The sequence below is a fragment of the Leucoraja erinacea genome, chromosome 32, assembly GCF_028641065.1.
Source record: "Leucoraja erinacea ecotype New England chromosome 32, Leri_hhj_1, whole genome shotgun sequence".
NCBI classification, from domain to species: domain Eukaryota; kingdom Metazoa; phylum Chordata; class Chondrichthyes; order Rajiformes; family Rajidae; genus Leucoraja; species Leucoraja erinaceus.
This window is the reverse complement of record NC_073408.1, coordinates 18,114,259-18,133,483: the sequence shown is the minus strand read 5'-3', so window position 1 is coordinate 18,133,483 and position 19,225 is coordinate 18,114,259.

Sequence of the window (19,225 nt, the reverse complement as noted above, 5' to 3'; positions counted from 1 at the left end):
GATTGTAATCATGTATTATCTTTCTGCTGCACACAACAAAAGCTTTTCATTGTACCTCGGTACACGTGACAATAAACTAAACTAAACTATGCCACGAACAAGCATCAAATGTAACTTTGCCAGAGTTAGAAACTAGTTCAGTTCAGTTCAGTTTAGTTTATTGTCACGAGTACTGAGGTCGAGTGAAAAGCTTTTTGTTGCATCCTAACCAGTCAGCAGAAAGACAATACAAAATTACAATCAATCCATTTATGGTGTACAGATACATGATCAGGGAATAATGTTTAGTGCAAGGCAAAACTAGCAAAGTCCAGTCAAGGATCCAACCGATCAATTAAAAATTGAGAGCCTTAGAATGGAAAGGGAGGGAGAGGTCTCTTCATTTTTGCATTTGAAAAAGTGATTAGTCTATCAAAACACGAGAGCATGTCAACAAGATTAATGAGATTGTGTCCGGTGACATCTGCTATACTTAGCCAAGCAGACAGCAGATATTCCCGCTCGAAGGAATGGGGATACAACATGCAAATTCTAATCTATATGTAGATTGGAGTAAGCGGGGTTAAACAGTGTGATACATCATGAGGTTTAACACAGGAATCTGAGCTCACACAGAACGGCACAATCACATTCTGGAATTTGCGTTAAAAAACAAGTATTTACTTTTTCCCTTTCCACATCTTGTGGGAAATGATCACATTAGACAGAGGGGGATGAGGTCATGGCTCACGAACCTGGCATTTCCACAACACCTCAAATCATTTTAAACCCAGTAAAATGACTTTGAAATGTAATGCCGAGAAAACACTGCAGACACTCCACACAGCACAGCCACAGAAGCACAAGTGGAATAAATAACGGTTCATATTGGTAATAAGCAGACAGGAAAGTGAATGCTTGGGAGCACTCCCACTCACCTTCGAAGAGCATTATGTACCTGGAAGACCTGCTTATGCATTGAACCTTATCTAAGCATCTCTCTATGACCCTCGGCACTGAGTGATAAGGTAAAAGCACAGACATTTGGGGAATTGGTAGATAAACAACTTGAACAGCTCTTGCTTTTGTCTCATCTTGTTACATTTTTCTTACTTTCGTTCCTGCCCTCTTCCCCTGCTGTGTGAAGCTTTGGCCGCAAGGGTAGGTTCAATGAATCCACCTCAAGTGGTGCAGTGCCTTACAGCACCAGAAGTATGGGTTCGATCCTGACTATGGCTGCTGTGTGTATGGAGTTTCTACATTCTCCCTGTGACTGCATGGGTTTCCTCTGGGTACTCTGGTTTCATCCCACACGCCAAAATCGTACAGGTTTGTAAGTTAGTTGCCTTCGGTAAAAATTGTAAATTGTCTCTAGAGTGTAGGATAATGCTAGTGTTCGGGGCGTGATCACTGGTTGGTGCAGACTTAGTTGGCCGAAGGGCCTGTTTCTATGCTGTCTCTCTAAAGTCTACAGTTTAAAGTCTATTGCTAATCTCAGTTTTACTTCATTGGGGTCTAATTGTAATACCCCATTGGTATTGGCCGGGTACAGTTACTTAGATGTAAATGAAACATGATCCTTTCTTGATTGGTACCTGTGCATGTGTTGGTGAGGACTTGATCCAATCGAGCCAATACTAACATTTCTCTTTGTAACCCAGGGATGGCGGGGCTAGTGCATCTCTCACACTTTGGTCCCATACTTCTCATCTGGTCCAGATGAGGGATCTTTGCTAATATATATATATAGATATAATATAGCTATTAAGTAGAACCTCCTTTGGTCTGCTCAATAGCTTGAAAACAGCTCAGTAGACACCAAGAAGTTCTCCTCATCCATTAAAAATCCTTAATCTTGTATCCAAGTCTGTCCAACACTTGATAAAAGTGCATTGTCTCAAGCCAGCTTTCGGGATAGGTATAGGATAGGCAGCGGCACGACTCGGGGCTGGGACGGCGCTCCGGTGAGGACGGCCCAGCTCAAGGCTGAGACGATGCTCCGGTAGCTGAGGCGGCGTCGACCTGAATCCGGGGCTCGGCCGCGGGCCAGTGGACGACATCGTCGGGAGCTCGCAGGTCACAGGCTGGTGCCTGTTTTCCGGAGCTCCCGCGGCAACAGCTGCATCAGCTGGACTGGAGGGCGGCAGCTTCGACCACCCCGGGCCGCGGAGCTTGAACCGGCCCTTTGGCGGAGCTCGGTGAGCCGCGGGACTGACTTACCATACCGCCTCACGCAGGGGGGAAGAAGAGGAGGGAAACGGAAATTAGGGCAGGAGTAGGCCATTCGCCTCAGCCTGCAGGCCATTCAGAATGATCAGGCTGATCATCCAACTCAGATCCCGTACCTGCCTTCTCTCCATACCCCCTGATCCCCTTAGTAACCACATCTAATTCCTCTTAAATATAGCCTCCATCAACACCCTCTGTGAGAGAGTTGCAGAGATTCCCACTGTGTGAACTCACTGCGGTTTTAAAGGATGCTTAATTGTGACCCCTGTTTATTCTTGCCTGTGTGTTTTGTTGTGGTGGATGCTATTTGTGTTTATTGTGTGTTTTGTTGTTTATTATTATATGTATGGCTGCGGGCAACGACATTTCGTTCAGACCAAAAGGTCTGAATGACAAATAAAGGATCTAAGTCTAAGTCTAAGTCCAAGAAGCTCAATGTAATGAGAGATCAGTGCAGAGGCTATGTGAAAGAAGGAACTGCAGATGCTGGTTTATATCAAAAAATACACACAAAGTGCAGGAGTAACTCAGTGCGTCAAGCAGCATTTCTGGAGAAAATGAATAGGTGATGTTTCCGGTCTGAGGAAGGGTTCTGACCTGAAACGTCACCTATACTTTTTCTCCAAAATGTTGCCTGTCCCACTGCGTTAATCCAGCATTTTGTGCCTATCTTCAATGCAGAGGCTAGTTTTACAAATGGGAAGTCGGTGGGGAAGAATCTCTTTCAGATATCGCATCAATCCTTGAATGCATGTGCAGCAAACGGCCCACTATAGATGTTGTTAGTAGTACATATGATGGGACACAGGATGGGGTGGCAGGAGGGCCGGGTGGGTGGGGGTGGGGAGCAGACATAGCTCATGGTTGTGGCAACTGTCTGAGAATATGCATAAAGCTTGTTTGCAGTTTGATTAATTGGATCAGAATTCCAGTCCAGTCCAGAATTATTCCATTACCGCCACTTAATATTATGCAGGACATCTGCCAATGGGTATTTTGTCATTAATGAACCTCATCCCTTAAGTAAGTCCAGCTGTTCATGATGTATTTTGCTTAGTTAACGTTTAATCCTCTCCCAGCACTCCAAATGGAGATGAAAGCATAGATCTTTTAACTGTTTTTTGTCCCTTTTTTAATACTATTAGTCACATGTAAATATGGATTCAATAGAGGTCACTTTTGGTCTTGGGTCAAACAGCCTATAGTAATTCAACACCCGATGTTGCATCTCCCTCTACTTTCAATTCTTTGGACATGATGGAGGGAAGAGATACACTGGCTTGTCTCACTCTATTGTGCAGTCAGAATTCATCAACTACCCCAACCCCACCAGTTTAAAATGTCATCAAATGCTGGAATAACTCAGTGTGTCAAGCAGCATCCCTTGAAGATATGGACGTTTTGGCTCAAAACGCTTAAAATCTATTGCTGAAATTCCTATTGTTTTCAATTATCCCGTTGAATGCTATTCAGCAGTAGTAACTATAAAAATTAAGTTTAGTTTATTTTGAGTGTGAAGAAGGGTCCCGATCCGAAACGTCATCCATCCTTTTTCTCCAGAGATTCTGCCTGACCCACTGAGTTACTACAGCACTTTGTGTCTATCTTTGGTATAAACCAGCATCTGCAGTTCTTTGTTTCTACATAGTAACTTTACCACCTTTGATATTGTTACCACTATTTCCTGTATCACCTCACTAGAAGTAATCACTGCTGCTGGATTAGAGAAGCCAGCTGATACTGTGGCCTATTACCTGTTGACAAGTTAATCGACCAGCTGCAGCATTACGTTCCTGTTCGATCCCTGTACGAACTCACTCTACAATCCAATCAAGCCAGGATCGTGTTTTCTGTAGAAATAAGGAACTGCAGATGCTGGTTTACAAGGAGTCCAAAACTTCTGGAGTAACTCAGCAGGTCAGGCAGCTACTCTGGAGAATGTGGATAGGTGATGTTTCAGGTCGAGACCTTTCTTTGGACTCATTTCCCGTTTTCTGTTCCTGACAAAGCCACTTTTGGACGATGATGTTGTTCAGCCCAAACTGTGTTAAACACAGAAATAAATGTTTGCTACCTTCCCAAAGTACTGCAAGCCTATATAGTTGAACCAACTAAAGGACTGATTATCTACCCTATTTATGCCTCTCATAATTTTATATACCTCTGTCGAGTCTTTTAGCTCATCACTTCATTGTAAAATCTCGCTGTTTGTGACTTGTTGCCCACAAAAGAATTGTGTTTGTAAATCATTGTTATTGCAGATACAACATGGAACAGGCCATTCGGCCCTACAAGCCCACGCCAACCATCGATCACCCTTTCACCAGACTGATTCCTGGGATGTCAGCACTTTCATATGAAGAAAGACTCGGTTTGTACTCGCTAGAATTTAGAAGATTGAGGGTGGATCTTATAGAAACGTACAAAATTCTTAAGGGGTTGGACAGGCTAGATGCAGGAAGATTGTTCCCGATGTTGGGGAAGTCCAGAACAAGGGGTCACAGTTTAAGGATAAGGGGGAAATCTTTTAGGACCGAGATAAGGAAAACCTTTTTCACACAGAGAGTGGTGAATCTCTGGAATTCTCTCCCGCAGAAGGTAGTTGAGGCCAGTTCATTGGCTATATTTAAGAGGGAGTTAGATGTGGCCCTTGTGGCCTAAGGGATCAGGGGGTATGGAGAGAAGGCAGGTACAGGATACCGAGTTGGATGATCAGCCATGATCATATTGAATGGCGGTGCAGGCTCGAAGGGCCGAATGGCCTACTCCTGCACCTATTTTCTATGTTTCTATGTTTCACATATGTTCAATGTTATTCCAAATTCTCATCCACTCCTTACACACTAGGGGCAATTTACAGAGACCATTTAACGTGCTAACCCGCAGGTCATTGGGATTTGTGAGGAAACTGAAGCACCCGGAGGAAACCCACGTGGTCACAGAGAGAACACACAAACAGCACCCATGATCCAGTCTCTGGTACTGTGAGACAGCAGCACTACCAGCTGCACTACTGTGCTGCCCCTTGGTTAACCAGAGCCTTGGAATATACCGAGAATGTTAAAGATGTTATGCAGTTCAATTATATTGTTCATGTTATACCATTAATTAGATGAGATGTTAAATGAACAAACGTGTACTGAGCCTTTCAATAGTCAATATGGAAAGTGGGCAGGTCCTGGTCTCAGAAAGGGGCTTGGTAATGGATTTGACCAAGTGAATTCAATGTGAGACATGCAGGAAAGATCAAGGCCAGCATAAAGGACATCACACCATCAGCAACCTGGGATCAGCTGTTTGTTCAACATACAATAGCTCCTCAGTGGCAGTTTATATACAAAGAATTCTGACATCAGAAGAATTCCCAAAAAGCTATAGACAGAATTATTTATCAAATCCATCCTGCGGCAAATTCAAGTGAACTTCAAAAAATTCTTCACAGCAGCCAGCAGACGGGCACTAAGGGATTTCCAATAAACACTGTGAATTAGTGGAAGTAATATGCAGCCATTCTGGACTCTTCAGCCAAAGGAATTATATTAAATTATTATATCCTGTTACATTATTGAAGGTCCCAATTCAACAATGAGCAAATCCAGTTAAAACTATAAAGATTGTGCAAAGTACCTCTTCTAAGTCAGAACAATTCATCAAAATTGAAAACAAATCACTCGTTGCTGAACACAAAGGCGAGATTAGTTGTTGTCCTAGTATTGAGATGTTAACATGAAGGCTCGATCCCATGTTCTAGGCGAACATCAAATTATTCCAAAAAGAGACACAAAGTGCTGGAGTAACCAATTTCCTCCAGGGATGAATAAAGTTTTATCGTATCGAATCGAATCGTATCGTATGGTAACTCAATGGGTCAGGCAGCATCTCTGGAGAACATGGATGTGCAATGTTTCGGGTCGGGACCCTTCTTTGGGCTGATTATGGTCGGGGGGAGGCGGAAGGTTTGCAGAAGCTGCAAGGGAGATAGGGATAGGATAATGTTGGTCAAGTGTTAGGTGGATACAGGTGAGAGACCGATGGTTGAAGAAAGGCCAGAGATGAAAAGACAAGAAGTGTGAGATAAAGAGAAAAGGATAGAAGAGGTGCGAATTGTGAACCCAGAGGAAAGAATGGTGGTGGAAAGGGCAAGGGGGAAGGGGAGAAATGGGTGCACATGCAGATGGGGCAAGAGGGGGGAAAGGGGGAGGATGGAGGATTTGTTTGTATGTTAGTTACCTAAAATTGGAGAAATCAATGTTAATAAGTTAGGATGTAGAATTTCCATGCAGAATAGGAGGTGCAGTTCCCCTGTTGCCATGCATCCTCAATCTGACAATAGGGAAGAGCCAGGATAGAAAGGTCAGTATTGGTATGGGAAGAAGGTGAGTTCCCATCGACCGACTGACCAAATGGTGCCAGCACAGCAACCTGGCACTCAACATCAGTAAGAACAAGGACTTTGGCAGGGGAAGGATGAGGACCCACAATCCTGTTCATATCAATGGTGGATGGTGGAGAGGGTCAATAACTTCAAATTCCAGGATGTGCATATTTCCGAAGATCTCTCCTGGACACAGCACACCGATGCAATTATAAAGAAGGCACATCAGCAACTCTCCTTCCTGAGAAGATTACGGAGATTCGGCATGTCGAAGAGGATTCTCCTAAACTTCTACAGGTGCACGGTAGAGAGCATTCTGACTGGTTGCATCGTGGCCTGGTTCGGCAACTTGAACGTCCAGGAGCGAAAAGACTACAAAAAGTTGTGACCACTGCCCAGTCCATCACCGGCTTTGACCTCCCCACCGTCGAAGGGATCTATCATAGTCGCTGCCTCAAAAAGGCAGCCAAAATCATCAAGGACCCACACCATCCTGGCCACACACTCATCTCACCACTGCCATCAGGAAGAAGGTACTGGAGCTTGAAGGTTGTAATGTCCAGGTTCAGGAACAGCTACTTCCCCACAGCCATCAGGCTACTAAACACAACAATGAATAAGCTCTGAGCTCTGAACTGCAAAGACTATATTATTATTGCACTATATTTGTTCTTTATTGAACTTTTTTCTTTGTTTCTCTTCGCCCGTTATGTACAATGTTTACATATTCACATATTCTGTTGTGCTGCAGCAAGTAAGAATTTCATTGTCCTGTCCGGGACATATGACAATAAAACACTCTTGACTCTTGGAATGGTTAGCAACCAGGAGATTAAGGAGGCCTTGGTGGACTAAGCGCGAGTGTTTGGTGAAACAGTTCCTAGCTTAGTCTTGGTCCCACCAATGTAAAGGAGGCCACACCATGAACACCAAATGCAATAGAGGACGTGCACCTGAGCATCTGTTTCACCTGGAATGCCTGCTGGACTCACTGGATGGATGGGAGGAAGGAGGTATAGGTACAGGTGTTACAACTCCTGCGGTTGCAGGGGAAAGTACCTGAGGATTGGGGTTGTTGGCGGGATGAGTAATTCAACGAGTTGCGGAGGAGCGGAAGGCGGAAAGGGGTGGGCATGGGGAGATCAAAATATCCCAATAAGATCCAGTGCTAAGTATTCTGTCTATTTCTTCTGCATTGAGCAAAATATATATTAGGTTTGACTAAAGGCAGAGAGTAGCTGCCACATTTAACTATCTCACCAGTCACATTGGAATTCACAAGTTCGCAAGTTATAGTAGTAGAATTAGGCCATTCGGCTCATTGAGCCTACTCCTTCCATGCAATCATGGCTGATCCCATTTTCCGTCTGGACCCTCTCCAAAGCCAGCACTTCCTTCCTCAGATAAGGGGCCCAAATTTGCTCACAGTACTCCAAATGCAGCCTAACCAGCGCCCCATAGAGCCTCAGCATTTCTTAGTGATATTATTTTACAAAGAGATCTACACAATCTTTATGTAAAACAGAGAACATGGATCAATAGAACTCAGGATCAGGCCCTTCCGGCCACAATGTCCATGCCGAACATGATGCCAAGCTAAGCTAATCTCCTGTGCCTGCATGTTATCCATGTTGCTTAATTCCCTGCATATATCAGTGTCTATTCAAAAGCCTTTTAAATGCCCCTATCATTACTGCTTCCATCACCACCCCTGGCAGCATGTTCCGGGCATCCACCACTCCCTGTGTAAAAAAAATACTTCACCGGTTTGCCCCTCTCACCTCAGAGTTATACCTTCTAGTCTTTGACATATTGACCCTGGATAAAAGATTCTGACTGTCTACCCTATCTATGCCTCTCATAAATGTATATATTTGTTTTGGGTCTCTACTAAACTTCCAACATTCCAGAGAAAGCAATCCAAGTTTGTCCAACCTCTCCTTCTAGCTAACACACTCAAATCCAGACAGGAATCTAATAAACTCTTCTGCACCCTTTCCAAAGCCTTCACATACGTCCTGTAATGGGGTAACCCAACTTGATCAATATACTCCAAACACGGCCTAACCAAGGTCCAACAAAGCTGCTAGATTACCTCAAGACTCATATATTCACTGCCCCACGACTTTCATCCCATTTGCCTTTTTTATCACTCTATCTACTTGAGTTGCCATTTTCAGGGAGCTTTGGACTTGGACCTCTAGATCCCTGTGTAAATCAATGCTATTAAGGTTCTTACCATTAACTGTACAGTTTTCCCTCTTCTGTATACTGTCTTTTATCTAATTCATTGAAATATACTATTCAATGGGCAGTACATATAACATCCACCAAAGTCCACTAACACCTTGTACCTACAGTACAACAAAGCCCTCTGACAATATTGGTTCATGGCAAGACCCTAGAAAATGTGGAGCCTCCTCTCATGGACATCGATCATGAAATTAGCCTTCAATGCACCACAATGGCCTTCGACTATCTGATGGAAAAAGGGTTTGATGATCAAGAACTCAAACCCAACACAAAGCTCGTTGTCTGCCGGGCAATATTGATCCCGACTGAGTCAATGGTTCGCTCCAGCAGCACTTCAATCCACTAATGTATAGATTCACTGGCAAATATGCCTTGTTCTATCAGCTGATCAAATGCAAATACATGTCTCTCACACTAACATTGTGTTCCAATGGACATCCCATCCTATAATTTTTGTCCTGTAGAATAACCATGGTTATTTCAATCGCTTTACCTTTAGGATTAGTCAACTCAGATTCTGGTGATTTTTTTTTCCATATTGATTGCAGCAGTAGTTGCTTCTTTGGATTTATTAAGATTTATATATATATTCTTGTGGATGCAATCCTGTTCAACTGCTGAAGACTCCTACAGGAGGCATGTTCTTAGCTCCTCCTTCAAGTACACAAAAATAAATGTGATTGGAATTCAAATGGTGGTCCAGGAATTTTAAAAAAATAGGTTGTTTCTCAGATGTGGAGAGAATCAGATCAAACTGTTTTCATGGACCAGAATTCACAAACTTACAGGTAGCCTGACATGAGCACATTAAATCAGTCCAGAGCTCGATGCTTGTACTTTACAAGAAAGAATATCGTAGAATTACACTTCTGCGCAAAATAATTCTACCACAAGGATTGCGGTATATTTAATTTATGTTCAGCTCTACTTAGTTATTCCAGTTGAGTTACAGGACTGGCATCTACCTGACAATATGAAGGATTTCCAAGTATTTCTTCTTTACAAAAATCTGGCTAATTACAGCCTAAACTGTCTCCTCTCATCTTCAGCAAAGTGATGGAAAGTGTCATCAACAATGTTAACGAGTGGCACTTGCTCAGTACACCTGCTTACTCACGTCAAGTTTCATCAGAACTATTTGACTGCAGTTCTAATCATGCACATGATCCAAACATGGACCTAAGAGATGAATTCCGGAGGTTTCATTTGCGGGTGAGTGGCTGAGAGAAGGAAGACATGTCACATATATAAACCAGCCTTTTGGTGTCCTTAAGTGACTATGGTGTATAAACGGAAGAGAGGCAGTATAGGGCTCTGGTAAGACCACATCTGCAGTATTGCGTACAGTTTTGGTCTCCTAATTTGAGGAAGGACATCCTTGTGATTGAGGCAGTGCAGCATAGGTTCACGAGATTGATCCCTGGAATGACGAGACTGTCTTATGAGGAAAGATTGAAAATACTAGACTATTATTCACAGTAGTTTAGAAGGATTAGGGGATATCTTATAGAAACATATAAAATTATAAAAGGACTGGACTAGCTAGATGCAGGAAAAATGTTCCCAATGTTGGGCAAGTCCAGAACCAGGGGCCACAGTCTTAGAATAAAGGAGAGGCCATTTAAGACTGAGGTGCAAAGAAACATTTTCACCCAGAGAGTTGCGAATTTGTGGAATTCCCTGCCATAGAGGGCAGTGGAGGCCAAATCACTGGATGGATTTAAGAGAGAGTTAGGCAAGGCAACTTTATTTATATAGCACATTTCATACACGAGGCAGACTCAAAGTGCTTTACATAAAAACATGTCATACAATAAAATGAAATAATAAAACAAAATAAAATAGAAGAATTAAAAGAAAATAAAAGCAAAGTTAAAAATGAATTATAAAAAGTGCAAAATTTAAAAGTACAATGTAGTTAAGATTTAGCTGAAAGCTAAAGTAAATATAAAAGTTTTCAGTGTTGTTTTAAAAGTGGTCAAAGTTGAGGCAAGTCTTAAATCTTCCAGACGTTTATTCCAGCTATTTGTTGCATAGTAACTAAATCCTGCTTTCCCATGTTTTGTATTTACTCTGGGAATCACTAACAGATTGGTCTCAGAAGATCTTAGCGGTCTAGAAGGCTTATATAGTGGAAGCATGTCAGTGATATACTTTGGCCCTAAACCATGTAGTGATTTATAGGTGAGCAGCAGGATTTTGATTCTCTGACATACAGGGAGCCAATTATAAGGATTTAAGAATTGGTGTAAAGTGTTCAAATTGTTTGGTCTTTGTTAGAACTCTAGCAACAGCGTTCTGAACAAGCTGTAGCTGCCTGACAGTTTTTTTTCGGAAGACCTGCAAGGAGACCGTTACAATAATCTAGCCTACTAGTAATAAAGGCATGTACAAGTTTTTCTAAGTCTTGAGCTGACATGAGTCCTCTTAATCTTGCTACGTTTTTGAGTTGATAGTAGGCCGATTATGTTACTGATTTGATGTGACTGTCGAAATGTAAATCTGAATCCATAATAACCCCGAGATTTCTGGCTTTGTTAGAAGTTTTCAGGGACAGAGAGTGAAGGTGTTGGGTTACTTTAAGCCTTTCTTTTTTAGCACCGAAAACAATTATCTCCGTTTTGTCCTTATTTAGTTGGAGGAAATTTTGGCATATCCAGTCCTTGACTTGCTCAATGCACTGGCACAGCAGATCTATGGGGCGATAGTCATTTGGTGATGGCGCTACATAGATGAGTGTCATCGGCATAGCAGTGGTGGTCAATATTATTATTTGGCATGATTTGCCCTAGTGGGAGCATGTAGATGTTGAATAAAGAGGGTCCTAAGATCGAACCTTGCGGGACTTGGTTGGTTCTGATACAAAGTCGCCAATGGAAACAAAATAGTTCCTATCTTGTAGATATGACTTGAACCAACTTAAGACTGTGCCTGAAAGCCCCACCTATTTTTCCAACCTGTCCAAAAGTATTGAGTGATCAACAGTGTCGAATGCAGCACTGAGGTCTAATAGCATTAATATTGAAACTTTGCCAGAGTCTGTGTTAAGACGGATGTCGTTTACAACTTTAATAAGGGCGGTCTCGGTGCTATGAAGAGGTTGAAATCCTGACTGGAAGTTGTCGTAGCAGCCAGTTGAAGCCAGGAAGTGATTAAGTAGCTGGAGGATAACTTTCTCAATGATTTTACTTATGAAAGATAGGTTTGATAGGTCTCTAGTTGTTAATAATAGAGGCATCTAGGCTCCGCTTTTTTAAGTTAGATAGAGCTCTAGGGGCTAGTGGAATCAAGGGATATGGGGAGAAGGCAGGCACGGGTTATTGATTGGGGACGATCAGCCATGATTGCAATGAATGCCAGTGCTGGTTCGAAGGGCCGAATGGCCTCCTCCTGCACCTATTTTCTATGTTTCTATGTAGACGTTTGGCCTACTGGAGTGTCGTCAGTGTTGGAAAAATCTGTGTGTTGAGGTGTCCCACTGTGCTTGAGGGTAAATGCAGAGGCATTTGCTTTGAGAGGCTTTGGCGAGAAGGCTGAGTGGAGGGTAACAGCAAGATAAGGTACGATATTTTTTGTTGTAACTTTTCTTTCGCAGCACAGTGGTGGAGCTGCAGTCTCACATTGCAGTGACCCAGTATTGATTGTGCCCTCTGGTGCTGGCTGTGTGGAGTTTGCACATTCTCCCTCTGCGAGCAATGGTTTCCTCCAAATGCCCACATTTCCTCCTACTTTATCAAGGATAAGTGTCACCCTGGTTACTCCCTCTCCTCCCCACTCCCATCAGGCAAGAAGTATAAAAGTGTGAAATTGCACACCTCCAGATTTAGGGACAATTTATTTCCAGCTGTTATCAGGAAATGAACGATCCTGCCACAACTAGAGAGCAGTGCTGAACTACTATCAACATCATTGGAAACCCTTGGACTATCTTTGACTGGATTTTCCTGGCTTTATCTTGCACTAAATGTTATTCATGATATTCCCTTTATCATGTATCTGTACACTGAGGATGGCTCGATTGGAATCATGTATTGTTTTTTCGGCTGACTGGTTAGCACGCAACAAAAACTTTTCACTGTACCTCTGTACAAGTGACAATAAACTAAACTCAAACCTAGTTGGCCTCTGTAAATCGTCCCTAGTGTGCTGTGCGTGAAAACGAAAGTGGGATAACATAGAACTAGTGTGAGCATCGATGGTTGGCATGGACTCGGTGTGCAGAAAGATTTCATGCTGCATCTTTCAATCAATCAAAACATTAGTCTGAGTGCAGTAGGGGTGGCAGCTAGCCTAGGGCACTGGTATGCTTCTCCTGCAGGATGTAGGGTCGGGGAGATTTCCAGTGTCCTTGCAGACTACACCTGTGGGAATCGCATCCAGGTGCATCCCGTGGCTAAAGGGCCTGTCCCACTAGGCGATTTTTTTTAGGCGACTGTCGGCGACTGGCATCGCAGAAAAAACGGCGACTGGCCTATTGGGCCTGTCCCACATAGGCGATGTTTTAGGCGACTGCCGGCGACTATGACAATGGAATTCACCTAAGTCAGCACCGGCGACAACCTACGTCACCTGGCAACAACCTACGTCACCTGGCAACAACCTACGTCACCTGGCAACAACCTACGCCATCCTGGCAACAACTTACGTCACCTGGCAACAACCTACGTCACCTGGCAACAACTTACGTCACCTGGCAACAACCTACGTCACCTGGCAACAACCTACGCCATCCTGGCAACAACTTACGTCACCTGGCAACAACCTACGTCACCTGGCAACAACCTACGCCATCCTGGCAACAACTTACGTCACCTGGCAACAACCTACGTCACCTGGCAACAACCTACGCCATCCTGGCAACAACTTATGACAACCTACGATAGCGCCTATGTCTGGAGAAGACAAGCTACGACAAGCCCACAGTCGCCGACTGTCGCTGAAAGGTTTTGAACATTTCAAAATCCAGCAGCGGCCAGAAAAACGCTACGACTCTTTAGGCGACTGAGGAGACGACTCACGACCATACAGGCGACACCCCGGCGACCGTGAGGCGACAGCCTAGTCTAAAAATATCGCCTAAGTGGGACAGGCCCTTAACTGTGCAAGGGAACAGGAGGTGCAGCTGCAGCTGGAAAACCTTAGGAACATCTGGGAGAATGAGAGTGTAATAGATGGGAGTTACAGTGAGGTGGTCACACCTACGGTGTATGCAGAAAGTAGATGAGTGGCCACTGGAAAAGGGAATAGACTGAGAGCACAGGAAACCCTAATGGCCATTCTCCTCAAAAACAAATAGATGCTTTTGGAATACTGTTGGCTGGAGCCATACTCCCACCATAAGGTATAATTGATGAACCTGCCATATAATTGTTGACGGCTACTGTCCAAACCTGACATGCCAATGATTACCTAAGAGATATAGTGTGTAAACAGGCCTTTCAGCCCACCCAGTCCATGCCAACAACAGATCACCCTATGGGTTCTATCCCACACATTAGAGACAATTCTTACAAAAGCCAATCAACATACAAACATGCATGTCTTTGTAATGTGGGAGGAAACCGGAGAATCCAGTTAAACCAGTCACAGTGAGAATGTACTAACTCCATACAGATAGCACCCTATATTCAGGATCAAACCCGCGTCTCTGGCGCTGTAAGGCAGCAAATCTACCGCTGCATCATTGTGTTTAAAGTGGAGGATAGAGTGATATTTGAATGCTACTTTGCCCTGGATGTTATTAAGCTTCATTAACACTATCGTGGTGGTCCTCAGAAGCCACCCAAGCAAATGGACAGCATTTTCCAAGAATCATAATTTATGCCTTGTAGTTGGTGAAAGATCATGAGAAATTGAGAGTTGGGACAATCAGCAGAGTTTATTTTGGCTATGACCTAATCTTGGAGCACAATATTAATTTGGTTTGTTTCATTGAGACACAAGCAACTGCAGATGCTGAAGTCTGGAGCAGCAAAGAAGGGTCATGACCCAAGCCTTGAACTGGCCATTTCCCTCCACAAATGCTGCCTGGCCCATTGAGTTCCTCCAGCACCTCAATTTATGCTCCATTTGTTGATACAGTGCAGATTATTCACTTGGGAGCATATCTTGTCCTTTCCATCCAATGTAAACACAGAATTGGGACTTTCAGTAACCATTGGCACAGCGTTGCACAGTTAGCATTCTCTGACATTAATTTCTGAATCCTACCCTGTGAAAAATGCACATCCATGGGTCAGATGTGAGTAGTTGTTCTTCCACAGATAACAAAGGACTACTTTCCGTGATAAATGGTGAATGTCACAGCTCCTTGTGAAAGTTCTGTCAAGAATTCCTCTTACTGAGGTAACCTCAGTCTGAACCAGAGTTTCTGAACTAATGGCCAGTTGCCAACTGGAGTCAGAAAGAAACTTTCCTAATTGGCACTGGTTTTATAACTGTTTTTTCCCCTCTTCCTGGAGATTTAGTTGTAAACGTACGCAAAAAACACGTATTATAGGCACAGAATATTGGAGTAACTCAGTGGGTCAGGCAGCATCTCTTGTGAAAAGCAATAGGTGAAGTTTCGAGTTGAGGCCCTTCTACAGACCCGGTCCAAAACTTCACCTATTCTTTTTCTCCAGAGATGCTGCCTCAGCCGTTGAGTTACTCCAGCATTTTGTGTCTATCTTCTGTATAAAGCAGCATCTGCAGTTCTTTCCAGCACACCTAGTCTTCTCCACATATTTAGTTCCTTTGAATTCAATTGAGGAATACCCATCAGGAATATCTCCTGGAACACTGCTTTCAACTATGGAGACAAGAGACTGTAGATGCTAGAATCTGAAGCAACACACCATGGTGGAACTGCTAGATGAAAGATCAATTACTTCTACAGTTTCTTTTACAAATGCTGCCTTACCTGCCGAGTTCCTCCAGCAGCTCATTTTTTTTTGCTGATTTGGCACATTATTGTTTGAATTGTTAGTTTCCTTTGGAAATTTCTGCATATTTTGTACTTTTTTTTTGAGCTGGCACATGTGTAAAGAAGATGTTATTCTGAGCCTAGAGTATCTTTTGTTTCAATACCTGTGCTGCGGTCTAAGTGCTCGGAAACAGAAGTTACTGGAAGTGTCCGCCACCAAAAGAAACAGGTTTAGTTAAGCAGAGATAAAAAAGGACTGCCGCAGAATTTAAATTCAATTTTTCCATTCACCAAACTCTGACTGAGTTGAATTACATTTTTTGTTTGAAAAAGTAGATGCATATTCAGTTATAAAATGAGAAGGCTGAAAGTCGTTTTACTCTACATACCAGACAGAATCAGGACAGATCATGAGACAACACAGTGCTCACTATTGGTACAATGAAAGTTTAATTACGTCTTGCCTGAAGGGTAACGATACAAAATGAAATGCAGCTTTAGAGTGCAGAAGGCCAGATGTCATTAACAATTCTTCATATCACACGAATGAAAAAGGGAGCAATCAGATATCTAATTGTACAATTCTAATTACAAGGATTACCATGATTATGGCATTACAAATTGAGAGTGCTGCAGGCAACGGAATAGATTAGCTGCCGTGCAGGGTTTGACAGGGTTGCGAGAGAACAGTCGGTTACATCTATGTCACTTCTGTGAGACAGTAACGGAGGAGGTAAGAGTCCAAGGATTTTTTTTGTATGTAAATGAATTCTGATTGGAAAGAGGATGTGAGAATTAGTCACGGTGCAGTTCCAGCATCTCTGATTTATTGGATATCGCCAGCAGTTTCACTATCAACTTTATGCATCAGTCTTCGCAAAAAGGGGGTATCTTTCTTAAACATTATGATAATTTTAAATGTATCATAATCTTATATATCAGTGAGGGAGGTTACTCTCATCATAATTTCACCTGCTTTTTGTAACAATGCAAGCTTTTACAAAACTTTTCTTTTTTCAAATCAGTTGTGTGCTTTTCAGGGCAATAGTGTAATATCGGAAAACACTATTCTTTCCTCACCTATTGAGTGGATTATGTTACCCTTGGCTGGGTATATCACTGGGGAATGTTCCTCTCAACTGCCACAATTACCAAGGTCAGGGTTCAACCTCCAAAGTACTGCAATTTGACTTTGGTAAAAATTGTAAATTGTCCCAAATGTGTCGGATAGTGCTGGTGTCCAGGGATCGCTGGCCGCATGGACTTGGTGGGATGGAAGGCCTGTTTCCGCACTGTAGTTCTAAATGAACTAAACCCCTGAATATCTCTCTGCTGATCTTCTTCCAAGCTGGACCATGGAATCACACATGGGTTACAAGACATCAAGAGGACATTCAGCCCTTTGTGTCCATGTCAGCACGCCACCAGAGTAGCTCTCCAGTTCCACCTCAAAATCCTTCCTCTGTAAGATTTCCCTGCAAGATTTTTGCCAGCATCTATTTGTACAATTCCCTCTTCAAGAACAAAATGGAGCCTGCCTCCATCAGCTCCACGACAATACATTCCAGATTCAAAACAAATGCTGCGTTCATTAATTCCCCTTCCCTTTTACTGTAACGTGTGGCCTCCAGTTCTCAAGTACTACACAAAGCAACTGTCTTCCATTATCCATCTGTCTAGCCCCCTATCATATTATATCTTTCCATCAAATCTCCCCTTATCCTTCACTTCTCAAAAGAAAGCAGTTCTAGCCCCTCTAATCTACCCTTCCACCTGTAGACTCTCATCCCAGATACCATCCACATAAATCTTTCCTGAACCCCATCTAATGCCTTCACATCCAGCCTTTAATATAGCGACCAGGATTGAAGATGATGCTCCAAAGGATGCTGTCCATGCCAACTATGTTAAAAGATAACAAGCTCAAATATCATCAGAATGCACAAATGCAGACTTTGACTGTGAAAAGTTCTGGTCAGAGATAACAAAGTTGGCCCTGGCATTGCTTTGAATACAGAGAAGCAGGACCTAAGAATGAAACCGACAGGTGATGGATTACCCGCGCCCTAATGTTGTCGAGCAGTCCAGTCCTTCAGGCTGCGGTAAAGCTATTGCGCTACAAAACTGAAGTACTCAATTTCAGGCTGAAACAGATGACAAAAGATTAACTTGGTAAATCCAGTGACATGATGTGCTTTTCTCGATTGTCTGGAAAATTGGTCTGATAGAGCTTGTCTTCAAACAATCAGAAGCCAATTTTGTGAGTAAGGTTTCTGCCTCTGGAATTAACAGGCAATCCACAACGGGACTGGAAAGAGAATCAATTCAATTTCTATTCTCAAAGTGAGGAAAAATGTGAGGAATTCTATTTGAACATCAGATTTGATTATGGAGAAATATAATGAAAGAAAGATAATGTGAACCGACGTAGAATATTTATGATATCTTTAACTTACTTTAAATATTTTTAAATATCTATTTCAGGAATAAATAATGTGATGTAAAATAGAACTTTATCTGCATCCTCTGTCACCCAAACATGAATAATTTACACCAGTTCAAGAGAACACATGGAGCGTCTTTAAAATATAATGTTTCTTTGCAATGTCAGCTCTGGCACACCTGATTCAATTCCCTCTTTAAGGTAGAAATCATCTTTAAAAGTCCTGCTGGATATCAACCAGCTGTGAGTGCAAGAGAAAGCATAGCAAATGAATGCCATTGGTGCAACAAGACTGAAAGATCATCCAACTATCAGTATTAATGTAATGTTAAAGCTCATTTCATTAAACAAGCCAAAAAGTCCAACAAAATGTTCTGTCCGTAAACCTGCAGTTGACCCACAAACAAATCTGGATTATTTTTTTGCTTGATACTTTAAAATGATTTAAACTCACAGCGCTCGGGCATCTTCACATTTTACGCCATTTTACATGGATAGGACAGGTTTAGAGGGATATGGGCTAAACACAGGCAAGTGGGACTAGTGTAGATGGAGCCTGTTGGTTGGTGTGGGCAAGTTGGGCTGACAGGCCTGTTTCCTCTTTTTCAACCTCTTTAATTGATTGAAAAATACAATTATTCATTCTACAAGCACCTGTTGGCCTGCACAAGCACCTGTTGGCCTGCACTTACAATGCAGACTTGAAACTCGGATTGGCGACTTGTGCACTGGTACTGAATCTAAATTGTGCATATGTATAGGAATACCTGTACTGAACTGTACACAAAAATGAATTTCACTGTAGCTCGGTACATGTGACAATAAAGTGCCATTGATTTTACCTCATTCACAGATTTCACATATCGCACTCTGTTCTCATTGATTGCCTCAGCTTTTACAAGCATGCATGTTCTTCTTCACGCCCAACTGATCTTCATGCCATGCTATTTCTAGGTCCAGAGGCAGGCCTGTTTCACATGCTTTCGATTTTTTGGGATAGTCAAAGCATAATGCACACTTTGTCAGCATTCACAGAGGTAAT